Source organism: Myxine glutinosa (genome assembly GCF_964187855.1).
Source record: "Myxine glutinosa chromosome 12 unlocalized genomic scaffold, kmMyxGlut1.1 SUPER_12_unloc_1, whole genome shotgun sequence".
NCBI classification, from domain to species: domain Eukaryota; kingdom Metazoa; phylum Chordata; class Myxini; order Myxiniformes; family Myxinidae; genus Myxine; species Myxine glutinosa.
In genome coordinates this window covers 13,725-28,670 of record NW_027616355.1, presented here as the reverse complement: position 1 = coordinate 28,670, position 14,946 = coordinate 13,725, and positions in this window count along the sequence as shown.

Sequence of the window (14,946 nt, the reverse complement as noted above, 5' to 3'; positions counted from 1 at the left end):
CTTGTGTTTGTGCAGGAAACCACTTTTGCACTTGTATTAGTGTGGAAAAACCACTTTTTGCAACTGTGTTAGTGTTGAAAAACCACTTTTTGCACTTGTGTTAGTGTTCAAAAACCACTTTTCGCACTTGTGTTAGTGAAGGAAACCACTTTTCGCACTTGTGTTAGTGTTGAAAACCCACTTTTCACACTTGTGTTAGTGTTGAAAATCCACTTTTCCCACTTGTGTTGGTACAGGAAACCACTTTTGCACTTGTATTACTGTGGAAAAATCACTTTTTGCACTTGTGATAGTGTTGAAAAACCACTTTTCGCACTTGTGTTAGTGTTGAAAACCACTTTTCGCACTTGTGTTAGTGCAGGAAACCACTTTTGAACTTGTATTAGTGTGGAAAAAACACTTTTTGCACTTGTGATAGTGTTGAAAAACCACTTTTCGCACTTGTGTTAGTGTTGAAAAACCACTTTTCGCACTTGTGTTGGTGCAGGAAACCACTTTTGCACTTGTATTAGTGTGGAAAAAACACTTTTTGCACTTGTGATAGTGTTGAAAAACCACTTTTTGCACTTGTGTTAGTGTTGAAAAACCACTTTTCGCACTTGTGTTGGTGCAGGAAACCACTTTTGCACTTGTATTAGTGTGGAAAAAACACTTTTTGCACTTGTGATAGTGTTGAAAAACCACTTTTCGCACTTGTGTTAGTGTTGAAAACCACTTTTCGCACTTGTGTTAGTGTTGAAAAACCACTTTTCGCACTTGTGTTGGTGCAGGAAACCACTTTTGCACTTGTATTAGTGTGGAAAAAACACTTTTTGCACTTGTGATAGTGTTGAAAAACCACTTTTCACACTTGTGTTAGTGTTGAAAAACCACTTTTCGCACTTGTGTTGGTGCAGGAAACCACTTTTGCACTTGTATTAGTGTGGAAAACCCACTTTTCGCACTTGTGTTAGTGTTGAAAAACCACTTTTCGCACTTGTGTTAGTGAAGGAAACCACTTTTCGCACTTGTGTTAGTGTTGAAAACCCACTTTTCGCACTTGTGTTAGTGTTGAAAATCCACTTTTCGCACTTGTGTTGGTGCAGGAAACCACTTTTGCACTTGTATTAGTGTGGAAAAAACACTTTTTGCACTTGTGATAGTGTTGAAAAACCACTTTTCGCACTTGTGTTAGTGTTGAAAAACCACTTTTCGCACTTGTGTTGGTGCAGGAAACCACTTTTGCACTTGTATTAGTGTGGAAAAAACACTTTTTGCACTTGTGATAGTGTTGAAAAACCACTTTTCACACTTGTGTTAGTGTTGAAAAACCACTTTTCGCAAGTTGGTGCAGGAAACCACTTTTGCACTTGTATTAGTGTGGAAAACCCACTTTTCGCACTTCTGTTAGTGTTGAAAAACCACTTTTCGCACTTGTGTTAGTGAAGGAAACCACTTTTCGCACTTGTGTTAGTGTTGAAAACCCACTTTTCGCACTTGTGTTAGTGTTGAAAATCCACTTTTCGCACTTGTGTTGGTGCAGGAAACCACTTTTGCACTTGTATTAGTGTGGAAAAAACACTTTTTGCACTTGTGATAGTGTTGAAAAACCACTTTTCGCACTTGTGTTAGTGTTGAAAAACCACTTTTCGCACTTGTGTTAGTGCAGGAAACCACTTTTGCACTTGTATTAGTGTGGAAAAAACACTTTTTGCACTTGTGATAGTGTTGAAAAACCACTTTTCGCACTTGTGTTAGTGTTGAAAAACCACTTTTCGCACTTGTGTTGGTGCAGGAAACCACTTTTGCACTTGTATTAGTGTGGAAAAACCACTTTTCGCACTTGTGTTAGTGTTGAAAACCCACTTTTCGCACTTGTGTTAGTGTTGAAAAACCACTTTTCGCACTTGTGTTAGTGAAGGAAACCACTTTTCGCACTTGTGTTAGTGTTGAAAACCCACTTTTCGCACTTGTGTTAGTGTTGAAAATCCACTTTTCGCACTTGTGTTGGTGCAGGAAACCACTTTTGCACTTGTATTAGTGTGGAAAAAACACTTTTTGCACTTGTGATAGTGTTGAAAAACCACTTTTCGCACTTGTGTTAGTGTTGAAAAACCACTTTTCGCACTTGTGTTGGTGCAGGAAACCACTTTTGCACTTGTGATAGTGTTGAAAAACCACTTTTCGCACTTGTGTTAGTGTTGAAAACCCACTTTTCGCACTTGTGTTAGTGTTGAAAATCCACTTTTCCCACTTGTGTTGGTGCAGGAAACCACTTTTGCACTTGTATTAGTGTGGAAAAAACACTTTTTGCACTTGTGATAGTGTTGAAAAACCACTTTTTGCACTTGTGTTAGTGTTGAAAAACCACTTTTTGCACTTGTGTTGGTGCAGGAAACCACCTTTGCACTTGTATTAGTGTGGAAAAAACACTTTTTGCACTTGTGATAGTGTTGAAAAACCACTTTTCGCACTTGTGTTAGTGTTGAAAAACCACTTTTCGCACTTGTGTTTGTGCAGGAAACCACTTTTGCACTTGTATTAGTGTGGAAAAACCACTTTTTGCAACTGTGTTAGTGTTGAAAAACCACTTTTTGCACTTGTGTTAGTGTTCAAAAACCACTTTTCGCACTTGTGTTAGTGAAGGAAACCACTTTTCGAACTTGTGTTAGTGTTGAAAACCCACTTTTCACACTTGTGTTAGTGTTGAAAATCCACTTTTCCCACTTGTGTTGGTACAGGAAACCACTTTTGCACTTGTATTACTGTGGAAAAATCACTTTTTGCACTTGTGATAGTGTTGAAAAACCACTTTTCGCACTTGTGTTAGTGTTGAAAACCACTTGTCGCACTTGTGTTAGTGCAGGAAACCACTTTTCGCACTTGTGTTAGTGTTGAAAACCCACTTTTCGCACTTGTGTTAGTGTTGAAAATCCACTTTTCGCACTTGTGTTGGTGCAGGAAACCACTTTTGCACTTGTATTAGTGTGGAAAAAACACTTTTTGCACTTGTGATAGTGTTGAAAAACCACTTTTCGCACTTGTGTTAGTGTTGAAAAACCACTTTTCGCACTTGTGTTGGTGCAGGAAACCACTTTTGCACTTGTGATAGTGTTGAAAAACCACTTTTCGCACTTGTGTTAGTGTTGAAAACCCACTTTTCGCACTTGTGTTAGTGTTGAAAATCCACTTTTCCCACTTGTGTTGGTGCAGGAAACCACTTTTGCACTTGTATTAGTGTGGAAAAAACACTTTTTGCACTTGTGATAGTGTTGAAAAACCACTTTTTGCACTTGTGTTAGTGTTGAAAAACCACTTTTTGCACTTGTGTTGGTGCAGGAAACCACCTTTGCACTTGTATTAGTGTGGAAAAAACACTTTTTGCACTTGTGATAGTGTTGAAAAACCACTTTTCGCACTTGTGTTAGTGTTGAAAAACCACTTTTCGCACTTGTGTTTGTGCAGGAAACCACTTTTGCACTTGTATTAGTGTGGAAAAACCACTTTTTGCAACTGTGTTAGTGTTGAAAAACCACTTTTTGCACTTGTGTTAGTGTTCAAAAACCACTTTTCGCACTTGTGTTAGTGAAGGAAACCACTTTTCGCACTTGTGTTAGTGTTGAAAACCCACTTTTCACACTTGTGTTAGTGTTGAAAATCCACTTTTCCCACTTGTGTTGGTACAGGAAACCACTTTTGCACTTGTATTACTGTGGAAAAATCACTTTTTGCACTTGTGATAGTGTTGAAAAACCACTTTTCGCACTTGTGTTAGTGTTGAAAACCACTTTTCGCACTTGTGTTAGTGCAGGAAACCACTTTTGAACTTGTATTAGTGTGGAAAAAACACTTTTTGCACTTGTGATAGTGTTGAAAAACCACTTTTCGCACTTGTGTTAGTGTTGAAAAACCACTTTTCGCACTTGTGTTGGTGCAGGAAACTACTTTTGCACTTGTATTAGTGTGGAAAAAACACTTTTTGCACTTGTGATAGTGTTGAAAAACCACTTTTTGCACTTGTGTTAGTGTTGAAAAACCACTTTTCGCACTTGTGTTGGTGCAGGAAACCACTTTTGCACTTGTATTAGTGTGGAAAAAACACTTTTTGCACTTGTGATAGTGTTGAAAAACCACTTTTCGCACTTGTGTTAGTGTTGAAAACCACTTTTCGCACTTGTGTTAGTGTTGAAAAACCACTTTTCGCACTTGTGTTAGTGTTGAAAACCCACTTTTCGCACTTGTGTTGGTGCAGGAAACCACTTTTGCACTTGTATTAGTGTGGAAAAAACACTTTTTGCACTTGTGATAGTGTTGAAAAACCACTTTTCGCACTTGTGTTAGTGTTGAAAAACCACTTTTCGCACTTGTGTTGGTGCAGGAAACTACTTTTGCACTTGTATTAGTGTGGAAAAAACACTTTTTGCACTTGTGATAGTGTTGAAAAACCACTTTTTGCACTTGTGTTAGTGTTGAAAAACCACTTTTCGCACTTGTGTTGGTGCAGGAAACCACTTTTGCACTTGTATTAGTGTGGAAAAAACACTTTTTGCACTTGTGATAGTGTTGAAAAACCACTTTTCGCACTTGTGTTAGTGAAGGAAACCACTTTTCGCACTTGTGTTAGTGTTGAAAACCCACTTTTCGCACTTGTGTTAGTGTTGAAAATCCACTTTTCGCACTTGTGTTGGTGCAGGAAACCACTTTTGCACTTGTATTAGTGTGGAAAAAACACTTTTTGCACTTGTGATAGTGTTGAAAAACCACTTTTCGCACTTGTGTTAGTGTTGAAAAACCACTTTTCGCACTTGTGTTGGTGCAGGAAACCACTTTTGCACTTGTATTAGTGTGGAAAAAACACTTTTTGCACTTGTGATAGTGTTGAAAAACCACTTTTCACACTTGTGTTAGTGTTGAAAAACCACTTTTCGCACTTGTGTTGGTGCAGGAAACCACTTTTGCACTTGTATTAGTGTGGAAAACCCACTTTTCGCACTTCTGTTAGTGTTGAAAAACCACTTTTCGCACTTGTGTTAGTGAAGGAAACCACTTTTCGCACTTGTGTTAGTGTTGAAAACCCACTTTTCGCACTTGTGTTAGTGTTGAAAATCCACTTTTCGCACTTGTGTTGGTGCAGGAAACCACTTTTGCACTTGTATTAGTGTGGAAAAAACACTTTTTGCACTTGTGATAGTGTTGAAAAACCACTTTTCGCACTTGTGTTAGTGTTGAAAAACCACTTTTCGCACTTGTGTTAGTGCAGGAAACCACTTTTGCACTTGTATTAGTGTGGAAAAAACACTTTTTGCACTTGTGATAGTGTTGAAAAACCACTTTTCGCACTTGTGTTAGTGTTGAAAAACCACTTTTCGCACTTGTGTTGGTGCAGGAAACCACTTTTGCACTTGTATTAGTGTGGAAAAACCACTTTTCGCACTTGTGTTAGTGTTGAAAACCCACTTTTCGCACTTGTGTTAGTGTTGAAAAACCACTTTTCGCACTTGTGTTAGTGAAGGAAACCACTTTTCGCACTTGTGTTAGTGTTGAAAACCCACTTTTCGCACTTGTGTTAGTGTTGAAAATCCACTTTTCGCACTTGTGTTGGTGCAGGAAACCACTTTTGCACTTGTATTAGTGTGGAAAAAACACTTTTTGCACTTGTGATAGTGTTGAAAAACCACTTTTCGCACTTGTGTTAGTGTTGAAAAACCACTTTTCGCACTTGTGTTGGTGCAGGAAACCACTTTTGCACTTGTGATAGTGTTGAAAAACCACTTTTCGCACTTGTGTTAGTGTTGAAAACCCACTTTTCGCACTTGTGTTAGTGTTGAAAATCCACTTTTCCCACTTGTGTTGGTGCAGGAAACCACTTTTGCACTTGTATTAGTGTGGAAAAAACACTTTTTGCACTTGTGATAGTGTTGAAAAACCACTTTTTGCACTTGTGTTAGTGTTGAAAAACCACTTTTTGCACTTGTGTTGGTGCAGGAAACCACCTTTGCACTTGTATTAGTGTGGAAAAAACACTTTTTGCACTTGTGATAGTGTTGAAAAACCACTTTTCGCACTTGTGTTAGTGTTGAAAAACCACTTTTCGCACTTGTGTTTGTGCAGGAAACCACTTTTGCACTTGTATTAGTGTGGAAAAACCACTTTTTGCAACTGTGTTAGTGTTGAAAAACCACTTTTTGCACTTGTGTTAGTGTTCAAAAACCACTTTTCGCACTTGTGTTAGTGAAGGAAACCACTTTTCGAACTTGTGTTAGTGTTGAAAACCCACTTTTCACACTTGTGTTAGTGTTGAAAATCCACTTTTCCCACTTGTGTTGGTACAGGAAACCACTTTTGCACTTGTATTACTGTGGAAAAATCACTTTTTGCACTTGTGATAGTGTTGAAAAACCACTTTTCGCACTTGTGTTAGTGTTGAAAACCACTTGTCGCACTTGTGTTAGTGCAGGAAACCACTTTTCGCACTTGTGTTAGTGTTGAAAACCCACTTTTCGCACTTGTGTTAGTGTTGAAAATCCACTTTTCGCACTTGTGTTGGTGCAGGAAACCACTTTTGCACTTGTATTAGTGTGGAAAAAACACTTTTTGCACTTGTGATAGTGTTGAAAAACCACTTTTCGCACTTGTGTTAGTGTTGAAAAACCACTTTTCGCACTTGTGTTGGTGCAGGAAACCACTTTTGCACTTGTGATAGTGTTGAAAAACCACTTTTCGCACTTGTGTTAGTGTTGAAAACCCACTTTTCGCACTTGTGTTAGTGTTGAAAATCCACTTTTCCCACTTGTGTTGGTGCAGGAAACCACTTTTGCACTTGTATTAGTGTGGAAAAAACACTTTTTGCACTTGTGATAGTGTTGAAAAACCACTTTTTGCACTTGTGTTAGTGTTGAAAAACCACTTTTTGCACTTGTGTTGGTGCAGGAAACCACCTTTGCACTTGTATTAGTGTGGAAAAAACACTTTTTGCACTTGTGATAGTGTTGAAAAACCACTTTTCGCACTTGTGTTAGTGTTGAAAAACCACTTTTCGCACTTGTGTTTGTGCAGGAAACCACTTTTGCACTTGTATTAGTGTGGAAAAACCACTTTTTGCAAATGTGTTAGTGTTGAAAAACCACTTTTTGCACTTGTGTTAGTGTTCAAAAACCACTTTTCGCACTTGTGTTAGTGAAGGAAACCACTTTTCGCACTTGTGTTAGTGTTGAAAACCCACTTTTCACACTTGTGTTAGTGTTGAAAATCCACTTTTCCCACTTGTGTTGGTACAGGAAACCACTTTTGCACTTGTATTACTGTGGAAAAATCACTTTTTGCACTTGTGATAGTGTTGAAAAACCACTTTTCGCACTTGTGTTAGTGTTGAAAACCACTTTTCGCACTTGTGTTAGTGCAGGAAACCACTTTTGAACTTGTATTAGTGTGGAAAAAACACTTTTTGCACTTGTGATAGTGTTGAAAAACCACTTTTCGCACTTGTGTTAGTGTTGAAAAACCACTTTTCGCACTTGTGTTGGTGCAGGAAACTACTTTTGCACTTGTATTAGTGTGGAAAAAACACTTTTTGCACTTGTGATAGTGTTGAAAAACCACTTTTTGCACTTGTGTTAGTGTTGAAAAACCACTTTTCGCACTTGTGTTGGTGCAGGAAACCACTTTTGCACTTGTATTAGTGTGGAAAAAACACTTTTTGCACTTGTGATAGTGTTGAAAAACCACTTTTCGCACTTGTGTTAGTGTTGAAAACCACTTTTCGCACTTGTGTTAGTGTTGAAAAACCACTTTTCGCACTTGTGTTGGTGCAGGAAACCACTTTTGCACTTGTATTAGTGTGGAAAAAACACTTTTTGCACTTGTGATAGTGTTGAAAAACCACTTTTCACACTTGTGTTAGTGTTCAAAAACCACTTTTCGCACTTGTGTTGGTGCAGGAAACCACTTTTGCACTTGTATTAGTGTGGAAAACCCACTTTTCGCACTTGTGTTAGTGTTGAAAAACCACTTTTCGCACTTGTGTTAATGAAGGAAACCACTTTTCGCACTTGTGTTAGTGTTGAAAACCCACTTTTCGCACTTGTGTTAGTGTTGAAAATCCACTTTTCGCACTTGTGTTGGTGCAGGAAACCACTTTTGCACTTGTATTAGTGTGGAAAAAACACTTTTTGCACTTGTGATAGTGTTGAAAAACCACTTTTCGCACTTGTGTTAGTGTTGAAAAACCACTTTTCGCACTTGTGTTGGTGCAGGAAACCACTTTTGCACTTGTATTAGTGTGGAAAAAACACTTTTTGCACTTGTGATAGTGTTGAAAAACCACTTTTCACACTTGTGTTAGTGTTGAAAAACCACTTTTCGCACTTGTGTTGGTGCAGGAAACCACTTTTGCACTTGTATTAGTGTGGAAAACCCACTTTTCGCACTTGTGTTAGTGTTGAAAAACCACTTTTCGCACTTGTGTTAGTGAAGGAAACCACTTTTCGCACTTGTGTTAGTGTTGAAAACCCACTTTTCGCACTTGTGTTAGTGTTGAAAATCCACTTTTCGCACTTGTGTTGGTGCAGGAAACCACTTTTGCACTTGCATTAGTGTGGAAAAAACACTTTTTGCACTTGTGATAGTGTTGAAAAACCACTTTTCGCACTTGTGTTAGTGTTGAAAAACCACTTTTCGCACTTGTGTTAGTGCAGGAAACCACTTTTGCACTTGTATTAGTGTGGAAAAAACACTTTTTGCACTTGTGATAGTGTTGAAAAACCACTTTTCGCACTTGTGTTAGTGTTGAAAAACCACTTTTCGCACTTGTGTTGGTGCAGGAAACCACTTTTGCACTTGTATTAGTGTGGAAAAACCACTTTTCGCACTTGTATTAGTGTTGAAAACCCACTTTTCGCACTTGTGTTAGTGTTGAAAACCCACTTTTCGCACTTGTGTTAGTGTTGAAAAACCACTTTTCGCACTTGTGTTAGTGAAGGAAACCACTTTTCGCACTTGTGTTAGTGTTGAAAACCCACTTTTCGCACTTGTGTTAGTGTTGAAAATCCACTTTTCGCACTTGTGTTGGTGCAGGAAACCACTTTTGCACTTGTATTAGTGTGGAAAAAACACTTTTTGCACTTGTGATAGTGTTGAAAAACCACTTTTCGCACTTGTGTTAGTGTTGAAAAACCACTTTTCGCACTTGTGTTGGTGCAGGAAACCACTTTTGCACTTGTGATAGTGTTGAAAAACCACTTTTCACACTTGTGTTAGTGTTGAAAACCCACTTTTCGCACTTGTGTTAGTGTTGAAAATCCACTTTTCGCACTTGTGTTGGTGCAGGAAACCACTTTTGCACTTGTATTAGTGTGGAAAACCCACTTTTCGCACTTGTGTTGGTGCAGGAAACCACTTTTGCACTTGTGATAGTGTTGAAAAACCACTTTTCGCACTTGTGTTAGTGTTGAAAACCCACTTTTCGCACTTGTGTTAGTGTTGAAAATCCACTTTTCGCACTTGTGTTGGTGCAGGAAACCACTTTCGCACTTGTGTTAGTGTTGAAAAACCACTTTTCGCACTTGTGTTGGTGCAGGAAACCACTTTTGCACTTGTGATAGTGTTGAAAAACCACTTTTCGCACTTGTGTTAGTGTTGAAAACCCACTTTTCGCACTTGTGTTTGTGTTGAAAATCCACTTTTCGCACTTGTGTTGGTGCAGGAAACCACTTTTGCACTTGTATTAGTGTGGAAAACCCACTTTTCGCACTTGTGTTAGTGTTGAAAAACCACTTTTCGCACTTGTGTTAGTGAAGAAAACCACTTTTCGCACTTGTGTTAGTGTTGAAAACCCACTTTTCGCACTTGTGTTAGTGTTGAAAATCCACTTTTCGCACTTGTGTTGGTGCAGGAAACCACTTTTGCACTTGTATTAGTGTGGAAAAAACACTTTTTGCACTTGTGATAGTGTTGAAAAACCACTTTTCGCACTTGTGTTAGTGTTGAAAAACCACTTTTCGCACTTGTGTTGGTGCAGGAAACCACTTTTGCACTTGTATTAGTGTGGAAAAAACACTTTTTGCACTTGTGATAGTGTTGAAAAACCACTTTTCACACTTGTGTTCGTGTTGAAAAACCACTTTTCGCACTTGTGTTGGTGCAGGAAACCACTTTTGCACTTGTGTTAGTGTGGAAAACCCACTTTTCGCACTTGTGTTAGTGTTGAAAAACCACTTTTCGCACTTGTGTTAGTGAAGGAAACCACTTTTCGCACTTGTGTTAGTGTTGAAAACCCACTTTTCGCACTTGTGTTAGTGTTGGAAATCCACTTTTCGCACTTGTGTTGGTGCAGGAAACCACTTTTGCACTTGTATTAGTGTGGAAAAAACACTTTTTGCACTTGTGATAGTGTTGAAAAACCACTTTTCGCACTTGTGTTAGTGTTGAAAAACCACTTTTCGCACTTGTGTTAGTGCAGGAAACCACTTTTGCACTTGTATTAGTGTGGAAAAAACACTTTTTGCACTTGTGATAGTGTTGAAAAACCACTTTTCGCACTTGTGTTAGTGTTGAAAAACCACTTTTCGCACTTGTGTTGGTGCAGGAAACCACTTTTGCACTTGTATTAGTGTGGAAAAAACACTTTTTGCACTTGTGATAGTGTTGAAAAACCACTTTTCACACTTGTGTTCGTGTTGAAAAACCACTTTTCGCACTTGTGTTGGTGCAGGAAACCACTTTTGCACCTGTGTTAGTGTGGAAAACCCACTTTTCGCACTTGTGTTAGTGTTGAAAAACCACTTTTCGCACTTGTGTTAGTGAAGGAAACCACTTTTCGCACTTGCGTTAGTGTTGAAAACCCACTTTTCGCACTTGTGTTAGTGTTGGAAATCCACTTTTCGCACTTGTGTTGGTGCAGGAAACCACTTTTGCACTTGTATTAGTGTGGAAAAAACACTTTTTGCACTTGTGATAGTGTTGAAAAACCACTTTTCGCACTTGTGTTAGTGTTGAAAAACCACTTTTCGCACTTGTGTTAGTGCAGGAAACCACTTTTGCACTTGTATTAGTGTGGAAAAAACACTTTTTGCACTTGTGATAGTGTTGAAAAACCACTTTTCGCACTTGTGTTAGTGTTGAAAAACCACTTTTCGCACTTGTGTTGGTGCAGGAAACCACTTTTGCACTTGTATTAGTGTGGAAAAACCACTTTTCGCACTTGTGTTAGTGTTGAAAACCCACTTTTCGCACTTGTGTTAGTGTTGAAAAACCACTTTTCGCACTTGTGTTAGTGAAGGAAACCACTTTTCGCACTTGTGTTAGTGTTGAAAACCCACTTTTCGCACTTGTGTTAGTGTTGAAAATCCACTTTTCGCACTTGTGTTGGTGCAGGAAACCACTTTTGCACTTGTATTAGTGTGGAAAAAACACTTTTTGCACTTGTGATAGTGTTGAAAACCCACTTTTCGCACTTGTGTTAGTGTTGAAAATCCACTTTTCCCACTTGTGTTGGTGCAGGAAACCACTTTTGCACTTGTATTAGTGTGGAAAAAACACTTTTTGCACTTGTGATAGTGTTGAAAAACCACTTTTTGCAACTGTGTTAGTGTTGAAAAACCACTTTTTGCACTTGTGTTAGTGTTCAAAAACCACTTTTCGCACTTGTGTTAGTGAAGGAAACCACTTTTCGCACTTGTGTTAGTGTTGAAAACCCACTTTTCACACTTGTGTTAGTGTTGAAAATCCACTTTTCCCACTTGTGTTGGTACAGGAAACCACTTTTGCACTTGTATTACTGTGGAAAAATCACTTTTTGCACTTGTGATAGTGTTGAAAAACCACTTTTCGCACTTGTGTTAGTGTTGAAAACCACTTTTCGCACTTGTGTTAGTGCAGGAAACCACTTTTGAACTTGTATTAGTGTGGAAAAAACACTTTTTGCACTTGTGATAGTGTTGAAAAACCACTTTTCGCACTTGTGTTAGTGTTGAAAAACCACTTTTCGCACTTGTGTTGGTGCAGGAAACCACTTTTGCACTTGTATTAGTGTGGAAAAAACACTTTTTGCACTTGTGATAGTGTTGAAAAACCACTTTTTGCACTTGTGTTAGTGTTGAAAAACCACTTTTCGCACTTGTGTTGGTGCAGGAAACCACTTTTGCACTTGTATTAGTGTGGAAAAAACACTTTTTGCACTTGTGATAGTGTTGAAAAACCACTTTTCGCACTTGTGTTAGTGTTGAAAACCACTTTTCGCACTTGTGTTAGTGTTGAAAAACCACTTTTCGCACTTGTGTTGGTGCAGGAAACCACTTTTGCACTTGTATTAGTGTGGAAAAAACACTTTTTGCACTTGTGATAGTGTTGAAAAACCACTTTTCACACTTGTGTTAGTGTTCAAAAACCACTTTTCGCACTTGTGTTGGTGCAGGAAACCACTTTTGCACTTGTATTAGTGTGGAAAACCCACTTTTCGCACTTGTGTTAGTGTTGAAAAACCACTTTTCGCACTTGTGTTAATGAAGGAAACCACTTTTCGCACTTGTGTTAGTGTTGAAAACCCACTTTTCGCACTTGTGTTAGTGTTGAAAATCCACTTTTCGCACTTGTGTTGGTGCAGGAAACCACTTTTGCACTTGTATTAGTGTGGAAAAAACACTTTTTGCACTTGTGATAGTGTTGAAAAACCACTTTTCGCACTTGTGTTAGTGTTGAAAAACCACTTTTCGCACTTGTGTTGGTGCAGGAAACCACTTTTGCACTTGTATTAGTGTGGAAAAAACACTTTTTGCACTTGTGATAGTGTTGAAAAACCACTTTTCACACTTGTGTTAGTGTTGAAAAACCACTTTTCGCACTTGTGTTGGTGCAGGAAACCACTTTTGCACTTGTATTAGTGTGGAAAACCCACTTTTCGCACTTGTGTTAGTGTTGAAAAACCACTTTTCGCACTTGTGTTAGTGAAGGAAACCACTTTTCGCACTTGTGTTAGTGTTGAAAACCCACTTTTCGCACTTGTGTTTGTGTTGAAAATCCACTTTTCGCACTTGTGTTGGTGCAGGAAACCACTTTTGCACTTGTATTAGTGTGGAAAAAACACTTTTTGCACTTGTGATAGTGTTGAAAAACCACTTTTCGCACTTGTGTTAGTGTTGAAAAACCACTTTTCGCACTTGTGTTAGTGCAGGAAACCACTTTTGCACTTGTATTAGTGTGGAAAAAACACTTTTTGCACTTGTGATAGTGTTGAAAAACCACTTTTCGCACTTGTGTTAGTGTTGAAAAACCACTTTTCGCACTTGTGTTGGTGCAGGAAACCACTTTTGCACTTGTATTAGTGTGGAAAAACCACTTTTCGCACTTGTATTAGTGTTGAAAACCCACTTTTCGCACTTGTGTTAGTGTTGAAAAACCACTTTTCGCACTTGTGTTAGTGAAGGAAACCACTTTTCGCACTTGTGTTAGTGTTGAAAACCCACTTTTCGCACTTGTGTTAGTGTTGAAAATCCACTTTTCGCACTTGTGTTGGTGCAGGAAACCACTTTTGCACTTGTATTAGTGTGGAAAAAACACTTTTTGCACTTGTGATAGTGTTGAAAAACCACTTTTCGCACTTGTGTTAGTGTTGAAAAACCACTTTTCGCACTTGTGTTGGTGCAGGAAACCACTTTTGCACTTGTGATAGTGTTGAAAAACCACTTTTCACACTTGTGTTAGTGTTGAAAACCCACTTTTTGCACTTGTGTTAGTGTTGAAAATCCACTTTTCGCACATGTGTTGGTGCAGGAAACCACTTTTGCACTTGTATTAGTGTGGAAAAACCCACTTTTCGCACTTGTGTTGGTGCAGGAAACCACTTTTGCACTTGTGATAGTGTTGAAAAACCACTTTTCGCACTTGTGTTAGTGTTGAAAACCCACTTTTCGCACTTGTGTTAGTGTTGAAAATCCACTTTTCGCACTTGTGTTGGTGCAGGAAACCACTTTCGCACTTGTGTTAGTGTTGAAAAACCACTTTTCGCACTTGTGTTGGTGCAGGAAACCACTTTTGCACTTGTGATAGTGTTGAAAAACCACTTTTCGCACTTGTGTTAGTGTTGAAAACCCACTTTTCGCACTTGTGTTAGTGTTGAAAATCCACTTTTCGCACTTGTGTTGGTGCAGGAAACCACTTTTGCACTTGTATTAGTGTGGAAAACCCACTTTTCGCACTTGTGTTAGTGTTGAAAAACCACTTTTCGCACTTGTGTTAGTGAAGGAAACCACTTTTCGCACTTGTGTTAGTGTTGAAAACCCACTTTTCGCACTTGTGTTAGTGTTGAAAATCCACTTTTCGCACTTGTGTTGGTGCAGGAAACCACTTTTGCACTTGTATTAGTGTGGAAAAAACACTTTTTGCACTTGTGATAGTGTTGAAAAACCACTTTTCGCACTTGTGTTAGTGTTGAAAAACCACTTTTCGCACTTGTGTTGGTGCAGGAAACCACTTTTGCACTTGTATTAGTGTGGAAAAAACACTTTTTGCACTTGTGATAGTGTTGAAAAACCACTTTTCACACTTGTGTTAGTGTTGAAAAACCACTTTTCGCACTTGTGTTGGTGCAGGAAACCACTTTTGCACTTGTGTTAGTGTGGAAAACCCACTTTTCGCACTTGTGTTAGTGTTGAAAAACCACTTTTCGCACTTGTGTTAGTGAAGGAAACCACTTTTCGCACTTGTGTTAGTGTTGAAAACCCACTTTTCGCACTTGTGTTAGTGTTGGAAATCCACTTTTCGCACTTGTGTTGGTGCAGGAAACCACTTTTGCACTTGTATTAGTGTGGAAAAAACACTTTTTGCACTTGTGATAGTGTTGAAAAACCACTTTTCGCACTTGTGTTAGTGTTGAAAAACCACTTTTCGCACTTGTGTTAGTGCAGGAAACCACTTTTGCACTTGTATTAGTGTGGAAAAAACACTTTTTGCACTTGTGATAGTGTTGAAAAACCA